The following is a 19,889-nucleotide window of genomic DNA, read 5'->3' as shown; positions in this document are numbered from 1 at the left end:
GATTTTCCTTGAAATGTATAAAATGTGTGTATAGTGCATATTTATTTCATCCAGCATTTTAAGTTGTTCTGAGCTGGGTTGATTTCTCCAGACATCTAGATCACTACATTGCCAGAAGGAGGGTCCTTTAATTTCAAAGAAAGGAAAGTCCACTTATTCTTTGAGCCGTATGCGCATCGTTGAGCACATACTGCATCCTGGGCACTGTAGCTGGCGCTCTGCCTGCCTTGGAGGGCTCCCCCGTCCAGTGAAGGGACAGGCAGAGTCACGACAAACTTAAAAGAGTGGCCAAGTGTCAACCAGGCTGTAGCTTTCACTTTAATTGGAGGCTATGGAAGCAGAGAGACGTGAACCATGGTTATGCCCACCTCAAGGAGACTCATCTAGGGACCTCCCTGGTGGTCCAGTGGGTAAGACTCTGCACTCCCAATGCAGGGGGCCCAGGTTCGATCCCTGGTCAGGGAACTAGAGCCCGCATGCATGCTGCAACTAAGAGTCTGCATGTTGCAATTAAGATCCCGTGTGCCCCAACTAAGACCCAGTGCAATCAAAATAAATAAATAAATACTAAAAAAAAAAAAAAGACTCAGCAAGCTGGTCGCAGTAGGTGGCCCTTATCTGAACTGTGTGAAGAACTGCCAACCTTCGCCTTAGCGCGTGGAAAGATGACTCTGGATCACAACCGTGAAATTTACCAATATATCCCGGGAATGATAGCTGTTGCTTACGGTGAGGTCTCCCTGTAGGAAAACACTGACCTGCTATAGGAGCTGATGGAAGGAGGGGTGGTGATGCCGTCCACGGCCATCTGAGTAGTTTTCAAATTGCAATCTTATTCTCGTTTGCCCTCCGAAAACTTAAGGTGATTTATGGACCCTCGTTAAGTGCGGCAATCATTGGATGGGGCTGAAGTCATTACCAACAATTAAGAAGCCGCCGTCGATTCCACTAACCAGCAAATGGGCAGTCGAAGGCCACTTGAGATGTGTCCTCAAGGGAGGTCATCTTCCTCCTCCCTGGGGACCTGCGCGGACCACCCGTACCAAGTCCACAGTGGACGCTGGTGTGGCAGCACGGTGGGTGGGCAGAGCACAGGCTCCAGGGGAGGGATTCAGGTGCACAGCCAGCAGTGACCTTGAGCGAAGCCTGCGCCTCTACTTCTTCCCCGTCCACACGGAGGCGAGAGTCCCCACCTCACTGGTGGTTTTTGACTATATCCCATAATGTGTGTGCCTGGAATATGGTGGTCACGCGGTCAGCTGTCGCTGTTGCTATGATGAAACAGGTCACGAGTGGGACCTGGGGTAACTGGAAAGCAGGCTGCAGTTACAGGGCTGCAACCCAACATCCCACAATGGAAATCATGTTATATTATTATTAATACAAATGCAGCGTGCCGCTGAATGAGGCGGAAATGACCCAGAAGAAAAAGGGCTCTCTCTCCTTGGACAAGGCAGCCCCACTCGGCAGCCTGACAGGGAAGACAAAGCCCTGCTGGCCCCCGTGCTGGGCCTCGGGTCCAGGCTCCAGGCTTAGTTAAACTGTTTTTATCTCCCATAAATCCTCGTAAGCTACTTTAAGGCTCGTCAGACCCCTCAATTGCCACTTAAGTGTTTTTTCTGCGCTAACTGCTTCTTGTTAAATAGTTTGACATTTATGCGTCTAGACTTTGGTTGTTTTGATATTGATTTGGTCCAGAATGGTAATGGAGGAGAAAGACAGCATTTGTTTTGCTGTCAGTGGCAGTAGCCATATATCTCAGTTAAGTGTATTACTTTTTGATTTTCCCATGTTGGAACCCAAAGCGAAACCCACACAGGGTTTGGAAGAGGTTGCATCCTCCCAAATGGCTGCCCGACTCTTCGGGGCAGGGAGATGGCTCCACACAGGGGTTGAAGGTACAGCCCTGGGTGAGGTTTCCTGGCAGGTGCAAGCCTGTTCTCGCTGGAGGTCACAGGTGCCAGAGTCACAGGTGGGATGGTGTGGGCGCTTCAAGGGAAGGTGAAATCAACTCAGCTTGTCTGCAGCCTCCTGGGCTCGCCAAGCCCTGTCATGCCTTCTTATCTTTGTCCGTGCTGTTCCCTCAGACATGAGCACCCTTCTTTCCTCCATCTTGTAAACTCCTACTCATTCCTCAAGGCCCCAAGCATATGCTCCCTTCTCAGCAGGTCCTCCTTTGCTTCCCAATGGCGCATGCGGTGATGTGGTGATGTGGACACCCAGGGGCCTCAGAATTGTACGAGGTCAGCCAGACCCTCCTCGTCAGAATGTGGGTGGGAAAGGGTGTGACCTGCCCAAGGCCACCCAGCAAGCCTGAGGGGCGGCTGGGCCTGAGAGTGGGCTCTCCAGCTTCTGGCCTGACCCCTCTTCCACCATGTTCTCTGTACACCCTGCCCAGCTTACCCCAGGGGTGGCAATTCTCATGATCCAGACTGCCGCTGCCAACACCAGCCGGGGAGCTCGTGGCCAGAGAGTGAATTTCCGATCAATAGCCAGGAGCCTCACGGAGCCGCCGGCTGGCGGCTTGTGTGAGTCAGGACTGCAGGAAGGGAGGGAAGCCCCTTCTTCTCTCCCCCTCTCTGCTGTCGTTCCTCATATCCTTCGTCCTCCGGTGTCTCTTTCCAAACATTCTAGAAACACAGAAAAGCATCGAGGAAAAGTTCCACCCTTGTTCCCAGCCCCCAGAATCCACAAATGGCCACATCTTATTGTTTTTATTTGGATCTGTGGGAATAAAGGAAACGCGAGTCACAGATGCAGTTTGCACGTCTCCTGCCCATCCTGCTCTGCCTCCCCCCCCACCCCCGTCGCCCTCCCAAAGCCACACGGTTCTGAATGTGGTTTCTCCTGGGGTTCACCTTCTCTTCTACATGGATGGCCGTCTGGACACAATGGATGGCGTTGCGTTGCATGTTTTAAAATGTATGCAAAATGTTCAGACTCTGTTTCAACTGTGCTGTAGTATTTCCCCATATGTGTGTACCTCCATGTCATTTATCCATTCCACACGATGGCCGTACAGGCCGTTTCCAATTTTTTTGGCCACGACCAGCAAAGCTGCCACCAGCCCCTGTGTGTGCCCCCCGGGTGTGTGTCATGGCCTCTGAGGGTGAATTTCTGGAAGGAAAGTGCTGGACTCTACTCCTTCTCCTGTCCCTGGATGAGCCCACCTAACCGATGCCTGGACATCTGTCTGTTTCTATGCTCGTTGGACATTCAGATTTCCCCTCTGTTTATATCTTTTGTCCACTTCCACGAGATTGTCTGCCTCTTCCTCATTGGGTCATGGCAGTGATGGATAATCCAGGGCATTAATTTTCCTTCCGATGAATAGGCCACAGATGTCTTCTGTTGCTCAATGTCTATCTTTGTTTTTTGTCCTACAGACCATTTAAATTTTGACGTAATCAAATCGATCACTCTTTCCTTTACGAGTTATGATCTTTGTTTCTTGACTCAGAATTTTCCTACCCTGAGATTCTGAGCTCGTCTTGTGTATTTTCTTCTAACAGTTTTGTTTTCCACACTAAGATTTTAGATCCAGCTAGAAGTTTTATGGAAGGCGTGGATCGAATTTTTGCTGAAACAACTTTACATGTCTAGGATAAAGCTTGTTTTTTCATGACGGATTTTTTAAATAATCTGTTGGACTGAACTTGCTAATTCTTCATTTAAGGTTTTATATGTGCGTGTATAGATTTGGCCCACATTTGCCTCTTCTTTTAAAGACAGGTCTAAGGCCAGGGTGCACCACCTCTTCAAGTTGCTTTTATTGTTCTTTTCTGAAAGTTTGAATGAGATAGATATTGTCTGCTAATTGCAGATGTGTTAAAACTCACCTTTGAAATGGCCTGGGGCTGCTCAGTTATTTTCATCGTTGTAGGTTTTCTATTTCTCCTTAAGTAAAATTTGATGACATATTTTTCTGGAAAGAAGTCTACTCCTTCTAATTTTTCAAAATATTCATATAGGACTTCCCTGGTGGCACAGTGGTTAAGAATCTGCCTACCAGTGCAGGGGACAGGGTCTCGATCCCTGGTCCAGGAAGATCTCACATACCTCGGAGCAACTAAGCCCTTGCACTGCAACTACTGAGCCCACACGCTGCAACTACAGAAGCCCATGCACTCTAGGGCCCGTGTGCCGCAACTACGGAAGCCCGTGTGCCTAGAGCCCGTGCTCCGCAACAAGAGAAGCCACTGCAATGAGAAGCCCGCGCACCGCAACAAAGAGTAGCCCTCGCTCGCCGCAACTAGAGAAAGCCCACGCGCAGCAACAAAGACCCAACGCAGCCCCAAAAAACCCAAAAAACAAAAAGCCACAATATTCATGTAAAGTTGTTTATAATAGTTTCTGAGGATTTTACAGCGCCCTATTGTGCTTGTAGCTGTGTCTTCTTCTGCTTTCCATATTCTTTACTTTTGCCCTGTCTTTTAGGCAGTCTTGGCAAATATTTACTTGCTTAATATTTAAAAGAACCAAATTTTGGAGTTTGTTGCTATTTATTCTACCTTAGGTTTTTAACTGTTTTATTCTTGCCGTTGAAGGCAGAGTAAGGTGGTGATTGATAACCTGGACCCTGGACTGAATCAGCTGCTGCGTCACCTGTTTGACGTCAGGCAAGTTACCCCACCTTGCTGTGCCACTCATCTATAAAGAGAAGAGAAGAGGACCCAGTTCATGGGTTGTTGTGAAAAAATTAATAAGGTAATACGCATAACGAGTTGTAAGTACTCTTCTAACATTTAAAAACCAACTTGGCAAACTAAGACTAGAAGAGGATTTCCTTGACCAATATTGAATACCCACCACATCTATGCAAACAGCCTGCTTGAAGGTGAACTATTAAAAACATTCTCTTACACATCAGGAACCAGGCAAGTGTATCCACCTCAAGACAACACGACCAGGAGGTGCCAGCCAGCTCAGCAAGGCAAGAAGCAAGAAAAGAACGATTTTAGGAGAAGAGACCAGGTTGTCATTATTTTCACATGACATGATTGTTCCCTGCAGAAACCCAAAATAATCTATAGACAAATTATCAGAATTACTAAGAGATTAGCAAGATTTCTAAAAACTAGATCAGTACCTTTAAAAAATATATTACTTTAAGTTAGCAACAGGTAACAGGTAGAAAATCTAATTTTTAAAATAGTAACAGCGGGGCTTCCCTGGTGGCGCAGTGGTTGAGAGTCCGCCTGCCGATGCAGGGGACGCGGGTTCGTGCCCCGGTCCGGGAAGATCCCACGTGCCGCGGAGCGGCTGGGCCCGTGAGCCATGGCCGCTGAGCCTGCGCGTCCGGAGCCTGTGCTCCGCAATGGGAGGGGCCGCAACAGTGAGAAGCCCGTGTACCGCCAAAAAAAAAAAAAAAAAAGTAACAGCAATTAAAGAACACCTAGCAATAAATCTAAAAGAGGATAGAAAAGAGCTCTGTGGAGAACGTCATTAAACATTATCGACAGACATTTTAGGAGACCCAATAAATGGAGAAATATACCATATTCATGGAGACAAATCCTCGTGAATTGAAAGATGTCAGTTCTCCCCAAATCAGTCTATAGATTGAGTACAATTACACCCACATTTCTGCACGCGTGTGTGTGTGTGTGTGTGTGTGTGTGTCTTAATGAACTGATTCTAAAATGTCATATGTTGAATTGCATACATTTTTAATAGGTGAATTTTATGATATGTGAGTTCAATCTACATTTTTTGGACAAAGGCTCTATCCAGTGGAGAACGAGGAAAATGGACCAGCGTGGGCTCAGGAGGTCAGGGCTGTGCCAGTTTGTTCCCCAGGCCCAGGTGGAGCACAGTGTCTGACGCACGCCAACATGTGATAAACATTTGTCGACTGACTCTGCAGGTTTGGTGCATGAATGACTGCATGAGAAAGGCCAGAGGGGTTCAGCATCCGCCCCTGGTCGTCCAGCCGGTGGGTGAGTGGAGAAGCTGGGATTTGAGTTCTGCCCTCCCTGGCCCACCTCTCTGACCCACCGGAGGAGGGAGGGCAGCATGGGAGATGGGGGCAGTCAGAGAGAGCGGGAAACCTGCCCGCACATCGACCTGTCTGCGGGGGATGGTGCTGGCCAGTGTTTGGGAGGGACCCCGGGCGGCGAGGCTGGAGAGAGGGGGCAGCAGTCAGGATGACCCTGAGACTGCCTGAGCGGGGCTAGACTTCACACTGGGGTCCAGGGGGACACTGGGGATTAGAAGAGTGAACAGCATCTGCGGCAGCCACGTGGAGCGACCCCTGGGAACACGCGGCTGAACGACATTTCCCAAGTTGGAATGTGGTGCAGACGGGGTTACCTCCCGCCCGTGCTGTGAGAGGCAGGGCCGGAGCTGGGGTTTACTGAAGCCACCACTCTGCATCCCCCCAGACACCAGAACACATGCCTCCAGGGCTCAGGTGGCCTCAGAGCAAGAATTCTGACTCCCAGTCTCTGTAAGATGCTCCCACCTGATATGCAATAAGGCGAGAGTCTTGAGCCCCTTTCTATTTTAAACCGTTGTAATGAAACTGTTCTTCCCTCACCTCCCAACCGACCAGGGACCCTCTAGGCCAGGTCTCCTGATGTATAAAACTTCAGGGTAAAGATCCAGGATGGTCTCTGGTTTCCCCCGCGGTGGGTGGGAGGGAACAGCGCTCAGGAAGGCCCGCGGACACAGTCAGTTGATTTAGGTGGTGAAGCATTTATCCTCCTGATGCAGTGGGAGCCCTCCCCATGCGACCTGAAAACCAGCTATTTTTGGCAGGTGCCAGGAAAAGCGCTGGGAGCCCTGTGGCGAGAGGTCCCTCTGGGGGAGGGCGGCCCGGCGCTGCGGCTTACCCTGGGGGACCCGTGACGGATCTCGTGGTCCCCAAGCCTGGGTTCCCTCATCTTGGGCTCATCCCGCCCCGAACCCTGCCCAGGGCTTTCTCCAGCCACCAGGCTACGTCTGGAGCACGAGCAGGGTGCGTTCACGGGCCATCGCCTGGACAGACTGGCTCGCCGAGATCCTGCCGTGGCTCCAGTGTGTGTGTGTGTGTGTGCGCGTGTGCGTGTGTGTGCGCGTGTGCGTGTGTGTGTGTGTGTGTGTGTGTGTGTGTGTAGGGTACTGTGTGGGGCTGAGGATGGATTTGATTCTGGAATGTCTCCCCCTTGAAGGCTGAATCAGGACAGAATCAAGTCCACCGTAGCACCTGCAGAGCCCGCCTTCCCTGCAACACGCAAGGACGCCCCTGGTGGAGAAGCAGCTGCCCGGGGGGCCCTCCCAGCCTCTGCAGGTGGGACTCCTCGTCACGCTGGCATCACCCCTCGCTGGACAGCCCACAGCACCCTCAGGACCAGCCTCCTCATGTGCAGATTGGAACCAGGGTGGGGCTCCGGAGCCCTGTGCGTCTGCACGGCCTCCGCCAGCCCGCTTCCCCCCCTCCCACCTCCCTCGACTCCTGTGGCCCCCACCTCCGCTCCCACATCAGACCTGCCCCACCCCTGCAGAGAACCGCTGCGTTTCCCAGCGCTGCGCTTACATGGGGGACTCCAGTCTGTGCCAGTCGCTGGATCATCAGTAAATCTTCCCCGAGCCCCCATACATCTCTCCTCCATAACGCTTATTACCAAGAGCAGGCCCACTCGGGGGTCTCCACTTGGAGGGACACGTGCCTTTGATCAATCACTTCGTCCAGGGTTCATTCAGCACTCACACAGTTCATTAAGCAGCTGGTCTGTCCCAGGGAGGCGAGAGGACACAGGAATGAAGCTTCCTCTACCTTCTCCTGTGCGTGGACGTGTATGAAGAGGATGCTACTTGCTTACAGAGCTGACCACAGCACCATGAATCATGCTCTGAACGAGGTGTGTGCAATGAGCAAATAACCATCAATTCCACACCAGGAGCCTGGTCAGAGGTGGTGATGTTTCAGTGGGGCTTTGAAGGATGTATAGGAGTTCATTAGAGGAAGAGAGTCCTAGGAACAAGAAACCACATGAGGAATGGCAGGAAAATGTATCGCACTTTGCATTAATTCTCTCCAGCTGCTGTAACAAACTACCACAAACTTAGTGGCTTAAATTTCTTCTGACAGTTCTGGAGGTGAGAAGTCTGAAATGGGTCCTACAGGCCTAAAATCGAAGTGTCAGCTGGGCTGCTTCCTTCTAGAGGCTGTAGGGGAGGAACGATTCCTTGTCTCTTCCAACTTCTAGAGGCTGCCGGCATTCCCTGGCTCCTGGTTGCATCCCTCTGATCTCTTTTTCCATCGTCATATGTCGTACTTCTGTAGTCGAGTCCCACTCTGCCTCCCTCTTATAAGGACCCCTGTGATTACATGTAGGGTTCACCTGGATAATCTAGAACCGTCTCCAAATCTCAAGGTCCTCAATCACATCTGTAAAGTCCCTTTTTCCATACAAGTGCCCGGGCATTGCAGTGGATTACGTACACCTCTGTCTCCAGACCCCCTGAAGGGCAGCCCATTCTCCAGTGGGGCCTGTCTGCATCTTCCCCGGACTGGTTTATAGTGTGGTGGTCTGCCTGGGACAGGAAATGTAACTCATGTGTCTTGTCTTCCAAACCATCAGCAGGGTATCCTCTCTGGAGTTTTGGATTCAGAGCCCCAGCCCGAGGGGCCGCCCAGGCACCCTGGCTCCAGCCCTGATTTTCTATTTCCAGCAGTAAGGAAAAGTGCCCCGGGGGTGAGGGGCTGCAACAGCTGCCGGGGCTAACCTTTCCAGTCCAGAAGTTTTGGGGCCACGTGTTAAATTACTGCAGTGCTCGTGGTGACAGCATTTACTCCATGGAAATCTGCAAACACTACAAGTCAGGGCTGCTTGGTTGGTGTTTCCTTTCTGGAGAGCCGGTCGTTAACATTCCCAGCACAGTAGTGTACACACACAGACAGCCGACGGGGCTTCCAGGGCCAGGGGCCCTCCTGGGGGCTTTGCGTGTTTGGAACCACTTGTCCTTGCATCATCCCTTTCTGACGCATACCTGCATCCCCCAGCCCACTTTACAGAGAGGGTAAGTGACCCTGCAGCCAGTGGACACGGCGCAGCCCAGAGCTGGGCCTGGCGGCCTGATGGGGGAGGGCGTGCTCTCAATCACCACCCGCCGGCTCCTCGAGGCGGCCTGGGGACCCCCGAGACAGCGGGGGAGCACGGCCGCTCACCCCAGGGGTTCTAGCCCGCGTCCTGGCCAAGACGGCCCGGCAGGGGCTCAGCTCACATTGGTTGAGGTCTGAAGGCAGACAGGATGGAAGTGCAAGGGCGGGACGGCTGGCCTGCGTGCAGGTGCCCCTCGGCAGAGACAGAGCAAGTGGGATGATTCTGGAAGGCTGGGCTGTGGGACCCAGCTCCCCAGCCCTGACTCAGGCCTGTCTCCTTGACTGCAGAACTCCAGGGCTGCGGAGAGCACCGTGGGATTCAAAACCCAGATCCTGTCTCTTCCCCACCGCGTGACCTGCAGAAAGTGAGCTCACCTTTCCACCTTGCTCTCCCTGTCTGTGGGGATGACATTGACCACCTGAAGGTTAAGCTGCATGCCTGGCTCCCGGGAAAGTCTGCCCTGCGCTGGCAGCGGCTGAGACCCCCAGCACGGCTCCGGGCTGAGCTGATGCTCCGGGGGTCTGCAGCCCCGTGAACCAAGCGAACCTTGGGTCCACGTCCTCTGCTTAGCAGCCCCTCCCATGGGCCTTCCCGCAGACCAGCATCCTCCCTGCTGGGCGCCCTGGAGAGAATTAGGCGTCTCGACCTGCTTGGGGAGGCTGGGTTTTGTTGTCTCTTTTCGTGGAGAGTTGCCCCTTCGGGTTTGCATCCTGTAGATCTGGGCGTGCAGAGGAAGTCTGCTTCTTATTCTGGCGGCGCTGGAGCGAGCCAATGCGTTGGGTCAGTGGTCAGGAGGCATCCGTGCTTAGCCACTCACGGCCGGGTAGGCAGATGGCTTTGATGTATGCTGGGTGGGTGGGAAGACGGAGCGTCAGGGTGAGGGAAACCAGTATTCCAAGCCTTGGCGCGCCCTCCTCCCCGGGCCTGGCCCCTCTCCTCCCGGCCCCCCAGACTGACAGCACCTGGCCGAGGTCTCAGCGCATCCCAGGTACCCAGTTCCGGGCTCCGGGTTCCATCCATCACCTCCTTTCCTCTCTCCACCCCGTGAGACTCGGTCAGGGGAGCAAGGGCTGGGACAGCCCAGCTGGTGAGCGCCCCAGCCAACGTTCAAACCCCCGGGCTCATGCCTCCTTCTTCAGGGGAGAAGAGTGGGAGGTGTGGAGATTGGGGATGCCAGTCATGAGGCCGATCACCAGTGTGTCCGTGAACCCCATTGCTAGGGGCGGCGACCCACCCAGTGTCAATCTCCTGGGGTTTTCCTGGGTCGTGTGCAAAAAGGGGTCCCATGGTCAAATAAGTTGGGGCACCGCCGGGCTAGAGTGAACCGGTTTCCTTACGCAGGGCTTCTCAGAGCCTTTAACATGATAATGTGCACTAGAAATCTCCAAGATAATCCCCCAAATTTATTGGGCCAAGGGACCCCTTTGCCCTGGGGGACGCCCCAAAGGCCTTCTCCTCCATGGCACGTGCTCCGGAATGAAGACTGAGACCTGCAAGCTGACCAAGCCATCACATCCGGAAGATACTGCCCTTTTCTCTGCCCCATCCTCCCAGCCTGGGCTCCAGCTGACACAGCCAGGGCCGAGGACACTTCCCCACCAATGCCCTGTCTACTAGCCAGCCCACCTCCCCTCCCTGAGAGCTCTGATTGTGTGGAAGAGCCACTCATGCCTCTTCCTCTGGGAAGCCCTCCTGGAATATCCCCCCTCACCCCAGACTGCCTCTTATATCCGGTGGCGTCGGGAACCGCAGTGCGTGCTCGGCGAGCAGGTGCGTGGTGGACACACAGCCGGGGGTTTACAGGAAGGCAGCAGGTGCACAGCATGGAAGGTCCACCCGAGGTGACCAGGAAGGACCACGGTCAGGGACTCTCCAGCTCACGGGCTTTTCTTCAGCACGAGACCTGGGTGCATATTTCTCTGTGAAAGTATTGGAACGGATTTATGATTTAAAAGCCTTCCTTTGTTTTGTTCACTTCTGTTCTAGGTTAGCCTGCGTCTCTCGGTCAGCGCGCAGACCTGGGCGCTGACTTCTGTCTCTGAGGCGTTTCAAGAATGATCTGAGCGAGAGTAGCAAATCCAGTGATGATTTTTATAAACAGCGGTTATTCTATCAATGATCCCTACAACTGAGACGGAAAGGTGAGGAATCTGATTCATTTAAATTTTATACAAATTGAAGGTTCAAAGGAGAGGCCTGGGAATTCCAGTGGGGCCTCAGGTTGAATGGTGAGGGGAGTCCCTTCCTGCCACCCTCCTGTGTTCACCGGCAAGCAAGCAGGACCCCGAGGCTAAGTGGCTTGCCCAAGACCCTCAGCTATTAAAGGGGGCCAGACCCCCCTAGCCCCGCCCCCACTGGCGACGGCCGAGGCCTGAGGCTCTAACTCCACGTGGGAAGGGCTTTCTCAAAGCGGGAAGGGGGTCAAACCCAGGGGGGTCACAGGGGATCGGCATTTTCCAAAAAGCCCTGTCACGGGGCTGGAGGGGGGTCACCAGTCAGGACGTGGCCCCCAAGGACCGCTGCTGCCCTACCGCCTGGCCCCTCCGCCCACTGGCGTCCCCCTCCCCTTCCCAGGAACAGCGGTGGGTGAGGGGCTGACACTGATGTGCTCGGGCAGCCGAGAGCAGCTGCAGACAACTTTCTCGGCCTTTCTGAGTAATGAGTCCACTCTGACCACACCGCTTCCCCGGTCAGGGAGCTGGCCTGCGCAGGAGGGGCCCGCAGCCTGCCCGTGGTCAGCCTGTCTGTCTGCACACATTTGACCCTGGTCCTCCCTAAACCTTTTCTCACACCTAAAGAGCAGACCTCTGACCTGGGCCTGCAGAACTCGATCAGCACCTCTGGGGTCTGTTTATCTTACGTATTAATTCTGGCCACGTGGGCTCGGCCCGGAGACCACCTGACCCCCGATTCTGGGGGGGATGGCAGCCACCGCGTTTTCACCGTCACTCAGCACGGGAGCCTCGCCGGCCACGCCAGATGGGTCAGAACCAGCAGTACTGTTCCTTCTTTCCGCCACTCATCACGTGTCTGGGGGACGCCCGCTCGGGGCCAGCCTGTGCTGAGCTTGCGTAAGAAATTCTGCACACGGAGGCGGTGGACCAGAGCCTCCAAAACCCATCCTCTCTGTCTCTCACATTTTATTCTTCAATTGCGCCGGCTGAGAGCTGAGTGTTTCAATCCAGGTCAGGTCTGAGCCCCTCCAGGAAACTCTTCTGAACTCTTCGAGTCAGATGCAGTCGGATCAGACAGAACCAGGAAGGTGCACGGGAAGCTGCATTAGGAGTCTCTCGCCTGGGTCATGGGGTCTGGGACCTCGTGCAGCGGTTGGAACCATGGGCAGGACGGAGCTACCCCCGGTTCTCCCACCTGCCGTGAGGCTTGGAGCAGGTCACACGTCACCTGTAAGGTGAGACTGGTGATCCCCGCCAGGTAGGATGGCCGTGTGGGTTAGAACAGCGGATGTGATGTGAACAACACATGGATCACAGGGCTCCTCCCGTCCACAGACCGTGTTCCATTAGCTCATGGCTGTATCTCCAACGCCAGGCACATAGTAGGTCTTCAATAAACATTTGCCTAATGCAGTCATTTATCACCCACTTTCTCTTTTGCCAGTTTCGCTCAGGCCCCGACCTGAGAACACCCTGTCTTTCCTCTGAATAACTGACATTTTAAATCTTGTGGACACTGCGAACCGTGCAAAGATCCTGTTCTCATCTTTGGTCTGAAGTCCAGGCTCGAACTTCCACCGCCCCTCACCTGCACACAGGGGCTTCTGGTGGCGTTTTGTGTGTGATCCTTACCTCTGACTTATTTTTCTGTTCCTATTTTCCCTTTGTCCAGATTCCTTCATTTATTAATTCTTTCCTTTATGATAGTATTTCTATAAACTCTCAGACGTTTGGGGACATGCTATAGAATTTAAAAATTTTTTTTCTACTTCCACAGCCTTCTTTTTCTTTTTAATTGAATTTCTATTTCATGTTGGGGTATAGCTGATTTACAATGTTGTGTTAGTTTCAGGTGTACAGCAAAGTAATTTAGTTATACATATACATGTATTCCTTCTTTTTCAGATTCTTTTCCCAAACAGATTATTATAGAATATGGAGTAGAGCGCCCTGCGCTATACAGCCGGTCCTTGTTGATTATCTAGTTTATACATAGTAGTGTGTATATATTAATCCCAAACTCCTAATTTATTCCTCATTAGAATTTTTTTTTTAAATCACACAGAAAAATCCTCAACGGGCAACTAGGTCTCAGTTATCAGCTTGTGTAAAGGAAAACTAAAAGTAACAGAGGGGAGCCACTCGCTCAGCCCCACACTTGCCACGGTGCTCCCGGGGGTCCGGCACACTAACAGCAAACAGCAGGTGACAGATTGGGACGGCCTACTGTGTGTCACACTCTTAGTGGCTTCATTCAATTTAGTGGACACGATGCCAGTCTGACGGATGAAGAAGCTGAGATCCAGAGATCTCGAGCGCCTTCTCTGGGCGACCCCAAAAACGAGTGGAGGGGTTGGGATTGGAACCGGACCGCGCCCACGCCTGAAGTCTCCTCCCGCGTCATAAATGCCTCCGAGAAAGCCTGAAACCAGCGTGTGTCTCCAGCCTCGCAGGAGATAGACTGTCCCACCGTCTGGCTCACAGCCACCCTCCCACCCAGCCCCGGCGTCACGTGTGGAGCAATCCAGCCAGCGGAGGGGAAGCCCCCCACCCCCAAGCGGGTCTCCAGCTCGGGTCCCGTCTCAGAAACAGGCTGACGTTTCGCACAGGAACTCTGAGTTCAACTAATCAGTCATGCCTCCGGATGTGAACTAGAATAATGTTTACCCTAGAAAATTGGGAAAATGCTGGAAGCAGAGAGGCGCAAAATGAACGTCAAGCCTCCGGTGACAATTCTGAACCAAGTGCCAAGGCACGTTGCCGTGGATCCTCTAGCTTCTGTCTGTGCCTTCCACGCGGCTCCGTCACACTCTGTTATCTGCCCGCAGAACCAATGAAGAGGCACTGCATTAAGGTTCTCCTTAGTGTCCCTTCTAGGAAACGGAGGAGCCCGCATTTGATGGGCGTAGCGGCTGGCGTGGAGGTGACGTTGGATGAGACTCGCGGAAGAGCCTGGCCCCAGCCGGGAGGCGGAGGGCGCTGATTGGACCCTCCAGCAGCCGGTCATGGTCCTGCCTTCTCTTGTCGGATGTGGCGCTCTGGGGGTTTGTAAATCATTTCTGTTCTTTGTGAACAGCGCCTGGTCCTGCCCTGAGGCAGCATCCTCTCTCTTCCTGTAACACTTCCCGTAATGGTATCTGTGTGTCGGGAGCCCAGAGTCCAGGTCAGGCCAGCACGTGTGTGCGCTCTTGCGGCCCCGGGGCCTCGCCTGCAGGTCTCGGCGCGCACGTGCTCGGCGAAGCACAGGCCCAGGGCCTGCGGATGCAGCCGCAGGTCCCGCGCACCTGCTGCCCCCAGAGGGCTTACCTGCTGCCACCACCAGCCCTTCCGGAGCTCGCCCTTCCTTCACCCAGCAAATCTCATCCTCTAACGAGACGGCCGCCCCCGCCAGTGACAGCCCACGTCCATGTACAAATCAGTTTGTCTCCACTGAGGGGAGAGAATTGCAAAGCCACCCAATTATGCGCGTCCCGCTGCACTTGGGGCACGCGGGCCACAGCTTCGGAGGGATTTGCTTCCTTCGCTCTCACAGAGTGACCGCCCTGGGGAGAAACGTGATGCTCCCCAGCCCCTGAGCAATAACTGCCCAATTCCTTTTCCCCTGAATGAGCCCATCACCAGATGTGAAGAGAGGGCCAGCCATCCCTTGAGAAGGGTCTGTATCGTTTCCTGGGGAGGCCTTAATGGAGCACCGCAAACTGGACATCTTAAAACAACAGAGGGACTTCCCTGGTTAAACTTGACCTTCCAGTGCGGAGGGTACGGGTTCAATCCCTGGTCGGGGAGCTAGATTCCCACATGCCTTGCGGCCAAGAAACCAAAACATAGAACAGAAGCAATATTGTAACAAATTCAATAAAGACTTTAAGAAAAAATTAAAAAAATTTTTAAAGGCCACAGAAATTCCTCTCTCACAGTCTGGAGGCCAAGAGCCTGAGACCCAGGTGTGGGCTCACCTGAGGCTGTCAGGGTAGCTCCTCCCAGGCTGCTCCAGCACGGGGGCCACCCCAGTCCTTGCAACCTTCGGTTCATGGCTGCGTCACTCCTGTCTCGGCCTCTGTCGTCACGTGGCCTCTCCCTGTATGCCTGTGTCTCTCCTCTTCTTAGAAGGACACCAGTCATTGGAGTGGGACCCAGCCAGTCCAGCATGACCCTGTATTAACCTGACTACACCTGGAAAGGTCCCATTTCCAAGTGAGTACCTGGGGCTTGGACGTCAGCATAGTTTCTGTGGGCACACAGTCCAACACCCAGCAGGATCCACCCACCATCCTCCAACCTGTGGACCCACCGGGGAGGGAGGCCCGGGGAGCAAGGTTCACGCCAAGGCCTCCTATAGGCATCGTCCCATCTGGTCTCCCCAGGAGGGAGCATGTGACCAGGGGGGCAGGCCTCGGCCTCGCAGCCAGGCCGGGCACACAGGTTCACAGTGAGACCTGCTGTCCCCGCTGCCATCACTGCACAGGGGGCCTTAAGGCCTGGCAGCTGGCGCACAGCACCTGGCTGGGAGCCCGACGCATGGGGGCTGCCTATAGCACAGGTCGATCCCAGAAGACGCATTGGGCACGATGCCTGACTGGCCACCAACAGGCTGTGCAACTGAAGCCCAGGCCTCAGTTTCCCCTCCTACAGCCTGAGGGATGGGGAGAAGCAGGGCTCAAGTCCTCCTGCCATCTCCACCTCGGGAGCCTCCAGCTCCGGGAAGGGGCTCAACCCTGTCTCCCTCCAGAATCAGGGCATCTGGAGGCGTCCTGCCGATGAGGACTCCATCTACCTTATGGCAGGCTCTGCACCAAGTTCTAGCGGAAGTGATGCGTCCCCCCCCAGCACCCCGCTCCTGCCTGCAGAGGGCCGCTGCCCCGCGGCCGTCATTCCACTCATTGTTGAAGGCAGTGGGGACTGGGGTGTCCATGCTTTTCTCCATTTGATCCCGAAACAGCCCGTGAGGACCGTGTCAGCAGCATCCCATTTCCTGATGAATAATCGGAAGTGGAGCGTTTAAGTCACTTGCCCCAGCGCTGGGCTGGGAGGTGACAGAGCTGGTCTGACTCCAGCCTCTGAGTCGGACTGGGATGCTTCAAACGTGAGGCCCAGAGGCCTCTTCCGCTGGTCACGGAGTCTCTCATTTGGTGGGAACTTGGGAACCCCCGCCGGCCACACCACTCTGACACTGCACAGTAGTAGCTTCCAGCCGCTTCACTGTAGGGCCCCCTCCACGCGTCCTCGGAACCCCCGCGAAGCTTCCTTCTGAGGCTGGACACAGCTGACGAGGAGGTCCCCCTCCTGGCTCTAGACGAGAAACCACGTCTGGTCCCTCCCAGGACCCATATTATTTAAAGAGGTATTGGCTGCCTTCTGTGGAATCAGTGGGGAAGGACAAGGCCATTCTGACTAGGGTGATGGTGATGGTGAAGCCTGCACGGAGAAAGCAGGATCTGCACTGGGGTCAGGGTTTCGAAGGGCTTCCCCAACCCCGCTTTTTCTACTGAATATTCTTTGGGAGCCCTGACCGGGTGGCGAACGTGGCCAGCCTCAGACATCTCCTGAGCTCCTGGCCCCCTGTCTACATCGTCCTCCTCCACGAATCCTCCGCCCCAGGAAACCGGGGCGCACAGTAAGCGACACAGCCAAGGAGGCTGAACTCCAGCCTCCCAGAGCCCATCCTTCACGCCCGCCGTTCTCTTCATCACCTCCAACCCGGTGGCCCAGCGGAATCACGGTTCTCAGTGATCCGCTCTGCTGGTGGAGAGAGGTGTAGCCCAGGCTGGTGCTGGTGGCCCAGACTGTCCCTGTGCACCGGAGGCCGACCCTCTGGACGCCGCTGCCATCTTGGTAAGACGTCATGGTTTCGGTTCAGCTGGGAGAGACGCAGACTGGCTGAAACAGACTCCGATTCTCTTTATTGAATTGGGTGCTATTGAATTTATGAAACTCAACTTTCCGATGACAAAAAAATTATCTGTGTGGCCAAATAAAGATGAACGGAGCTCAGAGACAGCTCCAAAGGCAATTTCGTCCGCTAACCCCACTCACGGGCCGCTTATCGCGTCGGGGGATGGTGTCATCTGCAGGGTTGGGATATAAAGTGCCCTTTTGGATTTTTCTTAAGCTAACATTAGAAAATTGTGTATAAATTTAATCTCAGCTAAAAGGTAAAGATACTCCACAGCCAAAGGGCAAGGCCACCATCCCATGGCAATCGCGGTGCTTTATGTCCAATCAGACGCAAGCTAAGAGGGGAAAATAGGGTTCTCGAGACTAATCAATTACATTTGAGTAATTGATCGTATATTATTATTGATGAAAGCCCGTAATATGTGAGTTAGAAGAAAGTAGGTTCTCGAAAGATTAGATTTGTATACGAAAATGGAAGGGAAAAAAATGACTCTCATAAAATCATTTGAGAGTGGTTTATGGTTTAATGCAGAGTGGGGCGTGGAGACTGGTTCCAGATTGCTCTCTCCTCTCCCTGTGGACTGTCCACCTGGGAAGGAGGGACCTGGACGTTTAGCAGAGGGGAGCACGGTGAGTCCACGGGAGCTGCCGGGATGGTGGAAGAGTGGTCATGGGAAGAGAGAGGATCTGACGTAAGAAATGGGCCCCCTTGAAGGAAGTGCTTTCTCACAATATGAAACATCTACACAGCGATGGCTTCCCTGTAAGGGGGTAATCTTCCCACCCCTCAAGGTATGTAAGCAAAGATTGTAAGACTAACTATCAGAGATGTCGGAGAGGAGACTCTGCTTGGGCAGAAGGTCACTTCCAATCAAGAGTCTAGGGTTCTAGAGAATGCCCCAAACCTAAGTTGTGGGTGCCCTGGAAGGGACCTTGAACGTGCACACCCTTGGCGCAGGTGAAGTCCCTCCCTCACAGCCCCCGAGTCTTGTTCAGTGGCCCCCTCCGATTTCCCAAGGTGACTCCCCATACCATCACCCTCCCACCCCCTTCACTCTCACCCAACAGTTTCTTCTCCTGCTTCACAGGGAGAAGAGAGGCCCTGCCTTTCCCATGCCTGCGGCCACCTGACCTCAGCCTTGGCAGCGGCCAAGAACCCTCACCACCCCTGCTCTGGCCCTTTGTCTCTCCCAGTCCCTAAAGCAACGACCAACAAGCAAAGGGGGCTCAGGAAACGCTTGGTCTACAATCAGGCCACATCTCCCCCACCCTGGGAAGACGAGAACCCTCGGTTGACCCCCTCCATCTTCTGGCGAGAGCCAACGCCCATTTTCTTCCCAGGCGGCCCGGGAAAGCGTGGCCAGCACCCCCCGGGCACCCTCAGCCCTGCCCTACCTCACCACTCCCCAGGCGCGTCCAGCTTTCCTCCTGCTTCTCACTCATTCATTCCTTGTTCAATGAACGTCAGAGGTGCACTAGCCTCTCACAGGACCTGGGACATGGTGACACCTTCCCTCCCCCGAGGACCTCACAGTCCCCAGGGGTGGGAGGATGCATGTGTGGTGAGCATCCAATGACCGAGGACAGATGTGCCCCAGACCCACTCCCACAGTCTGTACGTCCCCTCAGTCCTTGACATCCCATCAGTGAGCACTGTCACCCGGATGTCACTCAGTGTCACTCAATTCTTCATCTCTGGGAGCTCCTTCCAACGAGCCTTCTCTCTACCTTCTTTAAAAAACAGATAGGGCTTCCCTGGTGGCGCAGTCGTTGAGGGTCCGCCTGCCGATGCAGGGGACGCGGGTTCGTGCCCCGGTCCGGGAAGATCCCACATGCCGCGGAGCGGCTGGACCTGTGAGCCATGGCCGCTGAGCCTGCGCATCCGGAGCCTGTGCTCCGCAATGGGAGAGGCCACAGCAGTGAGAGGCCCGCGTACCACAAAAAACAAAAATAAATAAATAAAATTAAAAAAAGATAAAATTCATAAAACATAACATTCACCATTTTAACCATTTTAAAGTGTACAGTGGATTTTAGTATATTCATAGAGCTGCACAACCATCTCCACTACCTAATTCCAGAATATTCTCGTCACCCCCCAAAACCCACACCCATTATATTAGTAGGCACTCCCCACTCCCGCCTCCCGCAGCTCTCAGCACCCATGTTTTCATCTGCTCTCTAATACATGATCGGTTCAAGTTACCTACTTCTTAGGTTAAGTCTTAAAATTTATACTTATTTTTAAAATATATTTTATATATTTAATTCACATTTTTCCAGGAAACCATCTCTTTTTCTCCAGGTCTTCAGTTTTAATGCCATTGAGTTATATAAAACTTTCTGTAAAAAGATATTTTTAAATCTCTTCCAATTTTTTTAGTTATTGTCTTTTTTTCTCATTTTTGATCATGTCTCTTTTACTCTCTTTCTTAATCAGGCTTGTGAGAGACTGATCTGTTTTGCTGGTCTTTTCAAAGAGCCAGTTCTGGGGCTTGTGAACACTTGCTACTCTTTTGGTTTCCTTGTTCTCTTTATGTTTTTTTCTTTATCACTTTCCTCTTCTTATATTCTGAGTTTAAAAAAATATTTCCTTCAGGTGATAAGTTAACTCCTATATTTTTAGTCTGTCTTCTTCAATGATGAATGTATCTAACCAGTGTACCAGCTTTCACTGTGTCCCATTGAGATTTCCTTGTCACTGCTCTCAGATTAATTTCAAATTTCAGTTTTC

At 53.3% G+C, this 19,889-nt stretch overlaps 1 non-coding gene across 1 annotated transcript; it reads left to right on the top strand.

Moving 5' to 3' along the window:
- Window positions 1-392: 392 nt before the first annotated feature.
- Window positions 393-465, top strand: TRNAG-CCC (transfer RNA glycine (anticodon CCC)). The gene has a single exon. It is a non-coding gene; the product is annotated as a tRNA-Gly (tRNA).
- The last annotated feature ends 19,424 nt before the right edge of the window (window positions 466-19,889 follow it).

Source organism: Orcinus orca, chromosome 4 (assembly GCF_937001465.1).
Source record: "Orcinus orca chromosome 4, mOrcOrc1.1, whole genome shotgun sequence".
In the NCBI taxonomy this organism is placed as follows: Eukaryota; Metazoa; Chordata; class Mammalia; order Artiodactyla; family Delphinidae; genus Orcinus; species Orcinus orca.
This window is presented reverse-complemented; position numbering and strand designations above follow the sequence as displayed.